At 34.5% G+C, this 10,673-nt stretch overlaps 1 long non-coding RNA gene across 1 annotated transcript; it reads right to left on the reverse strand.

Annotated features, from left to right (window-relative positions):
* Nucleotides 1-101: 101 nt before the first annotated feature.
* LOC120355677 lies at nt 102-7,446 on the reverse strand. Its single transcript, XR_005573738.1, has 2 exons — nt 6,926-7,446; nt 102-894 (listed from the first exon to the last, which is right to left on the reverse strand). It is a non-coding gene; the product is annotated as an uncharacterized LOC120355677 (long non-coding RNA).
* Between the last annotated feature and the right edge of the window lie 3,227 nt (nt 7,447-10,673).

The following is a 10,673-nucleotide window of genomic DNA, read 5'->3' on the forward strand; positions in this document are numbered from 1 at the left end:
CGAGCATGACAGTGCTCTCCAGTAGAGCTGCCACCACCAGGTTTTTTGGGTCCTGGGCCCTGCTACTTTTATAGGATAATATTATTAAATAAATACGCAAATTCACCAAAACAATCTCACTCTATTGAAAAAATCCCATAACAAACATCTATACTCTCTCTCTCTAAACATATCCACTCCTCAATCACATTACTAAAAACTACATCTCACTATCTCAAGCACAACCTTCCTCTAGCGCGTCTCGGAACGTTCTCCCTCTAGTTTCGCCTCTACGCGGTCATCACTCTCTCAGCTCACCAGTTCAAAAGTCCAATTTGGTGGCCTGAGTGATGACTCCGCTATTCTAATAATTAATATCCTATGAGAGCGGGGTGTTTGAATTGTTACATCACCCCTCCGCATGAAAAAGATGTGGCATATACAATTACTGGCACATCTTTAAACTAAGTTGAAATCAAATAAAATTTAAATCTTGACAATATCGTTAAATATAGTTGATACATTTCCATATTCATTACATTTTAAAAATTTATATAATAAAATTCAAGGAGAGAGAGTATCATACTTATACATTTGAATGATGAATCTAGTCTAATTTTACAAACAATAAATTATTGGCACAGAGCAAAGCAGAGTCCATCTTAACACATTAGGCTACCATAAAGTTCTCCCACATAAAGTTTTAAATTTCTAATCATTATAGTCCCCACCACACATTGGTCACTTTTGAACACCCAGCGATTTTGAAACTGTTGAGTTGACTCTTAGGCAGTGTCGTTGCCGAATGTTGTCTCCTGCATTATCTTCTCGAGGTGACCGCCTCCTTCAACTCGGATGGTGGTGTGCCTGTGGCTCTGTTGCTCTGGCCTCTCTGTCCGTTCGCAAAAGGCACTCCTGCGAGACAACACAAAACTACGACCAGTATCAAGCTTATACTTATTATACATATTATTAAATACAGCAATAAATTGTCAATTTTCTATTACACTAAACATAAATTATTCTCATGTTTCAATATATTAGATTTTCCTAAGTCAATGCTGATGACTTTATTGAATAAAGTAGGCTTCTTCATACTTATAATATCTTACTTTCAAAACTATTTTCATCTCCTAAATTAATTTTAATATATAATAATAGCATAAGGTATAAATATACTACAAGTTTTCATAGTTCCTTTGGTGTGAATTAAAGCAAGACATGAAAATTCTTCAATAATAGAATATTATGCATTTCGTTTTCATTCACAAAATTAGTGAATCAAAGTTTCATTGGTTTTCCCATGGGCATGTTTAGTTTTTTATTATTAGTTTCAATCACACAAATCATTCTTCCACAATCATCAACATTCACTGGCCATCACTTTCACACTCCATACTTACTCAACATACTAATCATTCACACCTTGTTTTAGTTCTTTATTTTTGTTCCTGTCTCAAGTAAACTTGCTTTAATTCTTTCTCACCAACATTTAAAGTTATCATCTTGAAGTAATACAAAATAAATATCCATAATAAAAATAAACTTCGACTTATATAAACTTCCTACTGAATATTATAATTGAATAAATAAATGAATAATCTATCATATGGGGTCATTCTTTTACATTCAATATACAATATATATTTATATCTCAATAATCATGGACATAATCAATACACTACATAATCGTTATATCTTCTTGGTTTTTTCCTTTTTCTCTTGTGTTTCGAGTTTGCATCGTTATCTGATTCATTTTCATCATATGCTTCCTCTTCTCTTACTTCGTCATTGTTATCGTCGTCGTCTTCATCTTGCTCTTCTTCGTTTTCCTCATTGACTTCTATTTGTTCTTCATCTTCCTCCTCTTCTTCTTCTGGCTCGTTTCCTTCTCTAACTTCATTTGCAGCTTGCTCATAGTACAACGCTGGTTTTATTCTGTTTACATGTACAACTACGTTCTTTCCTCTTACTCTCAATACTACATTCAGTTTCGATTTAATTTCTACAATTCGATACGGTCCTCTCCATAGCTTTGACAATTTCTTCACTCTCTTTCTTTTAATTTGTGGTACATAAAGATAAACTTTTTGTCCTACACGATATTCACTTGTTTTAGACTTTTTGTCGTACTGCTTCTTCTGCGTTTTCCTTGCCTTCTCTTGGCACTCAACTGACATTTCTTTTATAGTTTGTAGTCTACTTCTAAGATCTTCTATATAATTCGAATAAATCTCTGTATCTTCAGTTAATGTGAGATCAGCTTCAAGCGGTGTTCTCATTTTCTTTCCGAATACCATCTCATAAGGTGTGTATCCAATTGATTCGTGCTCTTGCGAATTGTATGCCATATTCACCATGGGAAGCAACTCATCCCAGTCATCTTGATTTTTGTTGACATAATGACTCAACATTTTTGGTATAGTTCTGTGAACTCTTTCCGTTCTACCATTACTCATTGGGTGATAAGCTGTTGTTTGTAATTTTCTTATTCCTAGAAGTTTGCACATCGATTTCATCAGATCAGACGTGAAATTAGTTCCTTGATCAGTAATTAATTCCATTGGTACGCCGATTCTTGTTATCACTCTCTGTATTAGTGCTTGTGCAATAGTCTCAGCAGTTTGATCCGGTAGGGCGATAAAATCCCCATATCTAGTAAAATGATCAATTACTGTTAGGATGTATCTGTTTCTTGACTTTGATAACGGAAGTGGACCTAGAATATCACATGACAGTCTGTATCCAAACTCGGTCACTTCTTTAAATTCTCCTAAGGGTGCTTTCGATTTTCCGTAATCTGTTCTTTTACTACATTCTTCACACGCTCTTATAAAATTAGTTACATCATTCTTCATTTTAGGCCAATAAAACTTTTCTTGAATTCTTACAATTGTTTTCTTAATGCCCCCATGACCGGCATAAGGAAGATCATGGTGGAGACTAATAACTTTCTCTCGAAGGCTTCTTGGTATAACAATCAACTTCTTATCATGTTTCTTGAAGTGAATGATCCCTTCTGGACTCAATTTGAAACTAGGATACTCTCGAAGGCGCTGACACTCTTCGTCTACTCTCTGCTTCTCTCTTATGATTTCCAAGTCTAACAATGGAAGATTCTCAACTGTATTCTTGTATATAACTCTGCTTAAGCAGTCTGCATTTGAGTGTTTAACACCAGGCTTGTGAATTACTTTATAATCGTACTCAGCTAACTTCAAAGCCCATCTGGTTAGTCTACTTGATGGATCTTTCAGTGATAAAAGCCACTTGATAGCACTATGATCAGTATATAAAGTGAATGATCGACCATAGAGGTAACATCTAAAATATTTAACAGCCCACACAACTGCTAATAGCTCTCGCTCTGTTACACTGTAATTTTGTTCAGCTGAATTGAGTTGTCTAGATGCATATGCAATAACATGTTCAACTCCATTGATTTCCTGAGCTAAAATTGATCCAATTGCGAAATTACTGGCATCTGTGCTAAGAATAAATGCTTTTGAGAAATCTGGATAAATAAGTAGCGGTTCTGTGATTAGTTTTTCTTTCAACTTTTGAAAAGCGGTTTCACATTCTTCATTCCAGTCAAAATGTTGATTCTTTTTAGTTAATTTTGTAAGCGGTTTGGCGATTTCGGCGAATTTTGGAACATGTCTTCTGTAATAACTGCATAAACCTACAAAACCACGGATCTCTTTTTCATTTTTAGGTCGAGGAAACTCTTTGATTGCTTCAATTTTCTTAGGACATGGCTTGATTCCATCCCTGTTGACTATGTGACCTAGAAAACTTATTTCTGGCTTAGCAATTTGACATTTTTTCAATTGAACACTCAAATTGACTTCTCTAAATCTATCCAATACTTCGGCAATATCTTCAGTGTGCTGATCTATTGTAGGGCTAAATATTAAAATATCATCCATGTACGGTAAGCATGCTTTTCCTTTCAATCCTAACAAGGTAGAATCTACAAGTCTTTGAAACACTGCTGGTGAATTGATAAGTCCCATTGGCATTCTTGTATATTCATAATGTCCATCAGGAGTACTGAAAGCAGTTTTTTCTTGACTCTCAGGGTGCATTTTGATTTGGAAGAATCCAGAATTCATATCAAGTGCTGTGAAATATTTGCTACCTCCTAATGAATCTAATGTCTCGTGGATATCAGGTAAAGGCCATACTTCTGGAACTGTAATTTTGTTAATTTCTCTAAAATCAATACACATTCTGTATGTAATAACACCATCAGGACCTGGTTTTTTCGGAACAATAACAACTGGTGCTGACCAAGGTGATGAACTGGTCACAATGATTCCTTTGTCTAGCTGTTCCTGAATAAGTTTCTTCAAAACATCTCTCTGTGAATGTGGTACCCTGTACGGTCTTTTATTAATAGGGGGGTGATCACCAGTATTAATTTTGTGTTCTACTGTTGATGTGCAGCCTAAATTCTCAATTCCTTCAAGACTAAAAATGTCAATATATTTGCAAAGTATATTTCTCATCTTAATTCTCTCTTCATTATCCAAATGACTCAACTTTCCTTCTAATTTAGCTGCAAACTCCTCTGTTCTGTTTCTAGTTAGCTTCACTTCTTTATAGTTAGCATCGTGTTCATCATTGCTTGATTGAGACTCTTCAACATTACAAATTAATGTGTTCTTATATAATGTTAAATCTTCATTGGTTACATTTGTTACTTTAGTCCAACACATACCATTCATTACTTTAGAAAGACTTCGAGCTATTAAAATTCCATGAACTTTGACTGTTACAGGCTCTGTTATTATTACTTTGTTTTCTAATTCATTTTTCAATTCTTTATTGTTTTTTCCAATTTGATTTGTACTATTCTCTCCGACCTAGCAGGTATTGTGAGATTGGTTCTACAATACGCATTAACATGAACTGTCGATTCTGAGGGTAATTTTGAAGTTATCGGTTTTGATTGGATATAATTTTCTTCTATCTTTGAATTTGTAAAATCTGTTTGAGTACTTCCTTCACTTTTCATACTTATAGTTTTTGATTGAGTATTTTCTTCTTCAACCTTCATATAGCCACTCTTTTTGTAATCTTCATTGGAACTGTTTCTTTCATAAAGTCGCGCAACTTGCCTTCCCTCCATAAATAATATACTACGATCAAGGTCTATGACTGACTTTTTAATTTTGAGAACATCATATCCCAGTATTGCAATATAGGTGTCTGGTAAGTCAACTACTATTAAGTCGCATTTTACCTCCATCCCATTCAGTTTTATAACTTGCCTCACTGTCCCATGCACTCGCATAAGGGCTCCAGCGATGCCTCTAATTAGGATGTTGCTTGGAGTGATTGTGCCAGTTACGATTTGTCTTGTGATAAGGGATACTTGTGCTCCCGTATCAACTACAATCTTTCCTTCCACTCCTCCAATACTACCATCCACAACTAGTTCTTCGGCATAATGTAGTTACAATTTTGGGCTTACTTCGTCTCGCCTGTCCAGACCTATTACAAAGCTGATCTGAATTTACTAATGTTTGGGGTTCCCAACGGCGGTCTTGAGCTCCCCGTTGTCGTTTAACAACTTCTCTTGATCTTTTCGGTTGTCATTTATCTTTTTCCCACTTCCCCAACAATTGTGTGCAAGATGTCCTCGCTTGTTGCAATTGTTACAAATTTTATCTGCGGAATATTGTTTCATTCTACATTCAGTTTCTAGATGACCCTTTTTCTTACAAAAGTTACAAACTCTAATGCCCACTTGTTGAGTGTCAGTGTGTACAACTCTCTTCCTACAATGTCTAGCGATGTGTCCAATCTTCCCACAGTTATAACAATTTTTTTGAGTTATTGTGCTAAATACTTTTCTAGATGGCTCCTGTTCATTTTGGAAGGGTTTTCTATCTAGGTTGGAAATCGCTATGGCTGTTGTTACTGCTTCTTTAAAGGATGTTGGGAATTTGATTCGAGTTTGTTTCCCTATTTCGCCAAGTAATCCTCTTAGGAATGACTCCATGGCTCTCCTATCAGCTTCTTCCCTTAGTATTTTATTAGCTTCATCACTTGCTGTTACTCTAATCGTCTTCCTACTAATGTTCATGACTCGGTCTGCATATTTTTCAATTGACTCTCCTTTATTTTGTTGGATTGATGCCAATTGCTCATAGTAATAGCGACTCGGTAGGCTATCACCAAAACGCTCAACCAAAGCTGCTCTAATTTCAGCTGCAGATTTTGCATTCCTACACCTATCATCTGACTTGAAAAACAATAATGCACTTCCGGTAAGTTTTAATCTGATAATTTGTGTCTTTTGAAATTCTGACCAGCCACACAAGTGAGAGATTCCATCAACAGTGTCAAGAAAAGAATGGATTTGATCTGACTGCTCTCCATCGAATGTTGGAATACTGCTAACTAGATCGAAATTTGGTTTGACATTTTGCTCAGGGGGTGTAACAAGTTCTACATCTACTAAATTTGTATCGTTCTATTTAGGTCTCTGTTAACAGTTTCGTTTAGTGTGATACTAAGTTGATTTAATCTAGCTGATAGCGCTTCAAAAGCAGCTTGAACTTCTACTTCCTGCCCTTCAAAATTAACTCTCTCAGCCATTTTAATTTTTATAATTAACCTTTCATTTGCATAAATAAATAACTCTCATAAAACAATAAATTTAATCTATCAGCTTTGTGTGACCTAGATAATTTCCTGAAATCTTTTCATCTTAAATTATTTTATAATAAACAATATTGATATCTGACCTGATCGATTCAGCATAAATGAACATTAATAATTTGATATGAGCTCTAAATAAACGAATGTAGACCTATCATAAAATGAATTCATCGGGAAGTCTATCTCCAACATAAACGCCACATAAATATTCGATAAATATATAAATAATAACAATAATATTTTCAATATAGAAAGAGCTGTATAAATTGCTCACCAAATTTAATTGATGTCTTCATCTCCATTGTAGAATGCCGCAAACGTTGCCCCAGTAGTAGATCCATGTTATTACAGTTGTCATCCGCCGAACAGCTGGTAGAATGACAGCGACAGTCTCTATGGAGTCGTGTAGCCTGAAGAGCGATGAACCTGGTGACGTATTCGCCAACACCCAAAAGTTGGAGGAAGCCCACGTCACACCTCTGCCAATCCCCACCTCAACGTTTCGCTGGTTCGCTGCCCGCGTTCTGCTGACTCAGGACACTTCCGCTTTCCAGAGTTCAACAATCGCGCTCGGTTTCATATTTCATCCGAATAATTTTCGAACTCACTGTTCAACAGTCTTTAAAATTGAATTTAATAATTTTTTAGCTGCATCATTTTTGAGACGTCAACGTTATTTAGAAAATATTACTGCACGGATTTGATATATTGAACTATGAATTGAAGAAATTTCACCTTTTGTCCGAATTCATGTAGAAATAAATTTATACTGATCATTATTTGGTAGTTAATAAAGTTCTCAGAGTTCGGATCCCACCGCCAAGTCACCACTTGTGGCGTGCGTGGCGAGCATGACAGTGCTCTCCAGTAGAGCTGCCACCACCAGGTTTTTTGGGTCCTGGGCCCTGCTACTTTTATAGGATAATATTATTAAATAAATACGCAAATTCACCAAAACAATCTCACTCTATTGAAAAAAAATCCCATAACAAACATCTATACTCTCTCTCTCTAAACATAATCACTCCTCAATCACATTACTAAAAACTACATCTCACTATCTCAAGCACAACCTTCCTCTAGCGCGTCTCGGAACGTTCTCCCTCTAGTTTCGCCTCTACGCGGTCATCACTCTCTCAGCTCACCAGTTCAAAAGTCCAATTTGGTGGCCTGAGTGATGACTCCGCTATTCTAATAATTAATATCCTATGAGAGCGGGGTGTTTGAATTGTTACATAACTCTACCGTTCTTTCTTTGAGCTGAAAATACAGCAGATTCTAATAATCCTAATTATTGTTTTTACATGTTTTATCAATAACATTTTTCAGTGGGTAGGTAGTCTATTCAATATTTAAGATTACAGTATCTTAGTTTCCTAATCAGGTCCCGATTTGTTGTAGCCTACCTGAGTATGGACATATTGAGTATTTGAATAGTTCGCGCTCACTAGCCTTGTCAAGTCTAGCCCAACAGCTGACTGTCATCCATCTAACCTAAATTTTGAGGTTAGTTGAAAGAACATAAAAATAGAAACAAATTAGAAATAATGTAAGTAAGACCAAAAAACCAAAAACTATTTGTATTATTTATTGAAAGTACCTGAGTTCAATTAAATGTAGCCATAAGATTGCTCTCTATTCTATAACATTGTCGTCATTGTTACTTGGGTTAGCTTATCAGATTTGTCGTGGATTTTGCAGTTAATTTGTTTTGTTACTCTAAATCAAAGATATTCATATTTTATAATGAAAAATTGTTTGAAAGTACTGTAATTGATGTGTCTATCTAGATTAGAAATAAACATTTATTAGTAGATTAGCTCTTTATTCCTCTTTATTTCAAAATATATCAAACACTATTATCAAGTTGGCTTAACCGGCAAATTCAAACTATCAACCGGTAAATTCAAAAATACTGTATGTCAACCATGAACTGAAGAAAACTAAATGATATAACAACTTTGATGATATTGAAAATTAATATAGAAGAGGGATATTTACTTGTTTCAGCTTTGAATCTCAGTAGAATAACCAACATCATAAATGTGTCCAGGCTACTTGATGAATCCATCGAATTAATAGACTCCCGGTAATGAGATTTGTGTTGGCGGTCAACAATGAATATAAGCAAGGATTTTATTCTACTTCATTGAACTTCGGCTACCTGGTAATCTTGTTAGTAAGTGTGCAATGTCATTAGTACCGTAAACTCATAAATTAGTAGCATACGAGTAGATGGCTTGACTGTTTGAACAAGTTCAACGTTACCGGTCATTCTTATCAAAAGACCAAATTAAGCGTTTTTAAAGTTGACAGGGCAGTGAGCTCTTTGATTGGCGCCTAGAAGAAACGCATCATATTGTTCTTGTGATAAATAAAATATGATCTGGCCCTAATAACGTACCAACCTAGTAGTAGAAGAATGAGAAATAGACTGAATACGGTATAATAATTTTGAAAGCTCTAATTAGAAACTCTATTCAAGTCCAACAAAAAACTTTATGTTTTGTCTGAAATGCTTGTTGATAGATAATATATTTATTAATTAAATGTCCAATGGTATACCTCAAGAAGAAAAACCATCACTGCACTTCAACTTCCCATAAATGTTGAGAGATCTAAATTTCTAATTGCAAATATCGTACCTAATATTGTAGCCTATGGTAATCAATATTTGAATCTAAGATTCTGGTGACTTGTTTAAAATGATCAATGATATTTTATTTGTCAAGATAAATAGTTTTATGATGATTTGAATAATAAATTTTCATAATAATTGAGATAAATGCCTTAATATAGAAATCAAGTAATAGTACCATTAACCTTCTGGAAGTCGCGCCCTACTCGAGCTAATCACACCAGCAGTCGCATGTTGTAATTTTTACAACATTCTATTTTTTATGTGATATGTACTCTGTTTACTGTCAAATCATATTAATTAATTGTATAATCAATATTTCCATCTAAATAGTTTGTTCCAATAAATATTAAAAACTGGATACTTCACAACTATTACTCCCATCTTAATATTTATTAGTTCAAATTTTTTTCTGCTTTTAAAACTATTCATTATTGTCAGAATAAATTCACAATTGATAGCATTCATTTTAAATATACTTACCATTGTTTAAATAAAAAGATTCCATTTTTAATTATTAGTCAAGATTTAGAAACAGTTAAGTCTCTACTGCTACTGGCGAACAAGTGTTACACTTATGCCAGTAGTTCATCACCTCCAGCCGTATTTTTCAGATAGATATAGATATTTAGAATAATAATTTTTTTTCTGATTGTCACATCTTTGTACTGTTTTGTTCTGTGTTTTGGTGAAATAGATTGAATTATATTACGCCTATGAATATTTGCATGATTACCTTTTCGTAGCCCAATAAGGTACACCAAGCAAAGCCAACAATTCTGCTGTGTTATTGGTTCCTTGGCAGTCTTTCTCCCTATGCACTGTTTATCGTATGCACTATACTTATGAACTGTCGCGACTAAAGGGCACCTAAAGACTGAACCATTGCTCGGTTGATACTGCAACTCAGTGGAGTGATGGGGAGGAAGTTTTGGAATACATAGGTGACTCATTCACTGACACCACTCCATTCAATAGCTTTGTGCAGCAAAAAACTGACACTGTTGTACTTTTTACAACAGCGCGACTGCCGGAAGGTTAACTTACATTGGATATTCCTATTTTATAAAATATTTTTTCATCAATAGACAAATTATTATTTCTTATTGGTTACCGTACTGAGTTCATAGATATAATAGCCTTCTATTCTCCTGTGACAGCTAACCATCAATTTAATATAATAATATTATGCCAACTTTTTTGGAATTAATGTAATGTAAGATGGAATAGAAGATTACCGGTATATATTGCATATGAATGAAGAAAAAATCAATTTGAGATTTTACAAAAATTAAAATTAGAAATACAGGCGTACCTAAAGTGACTAACAATAATGACATTGCCTATTCTGTGGAAAATAATATTTTTTAATGATTTCAAAGTA

This window comes from Nilaparvata lugens, unplaced genomic scaffold, assembly GCF_014356525.2.
Source record: "Nilaparvata lugens isolate BPH unplaced genomic scaffold, ASM1435652v1 scaffold4205, whole genome shotgun sequence".
NCBI classification, from domain to species: Eukaryota; Metazoa; Arthropoda; class Insecta; order Hemiptera; family Delphacidae; genus Nilaparvata; species Nilaparvata lugens.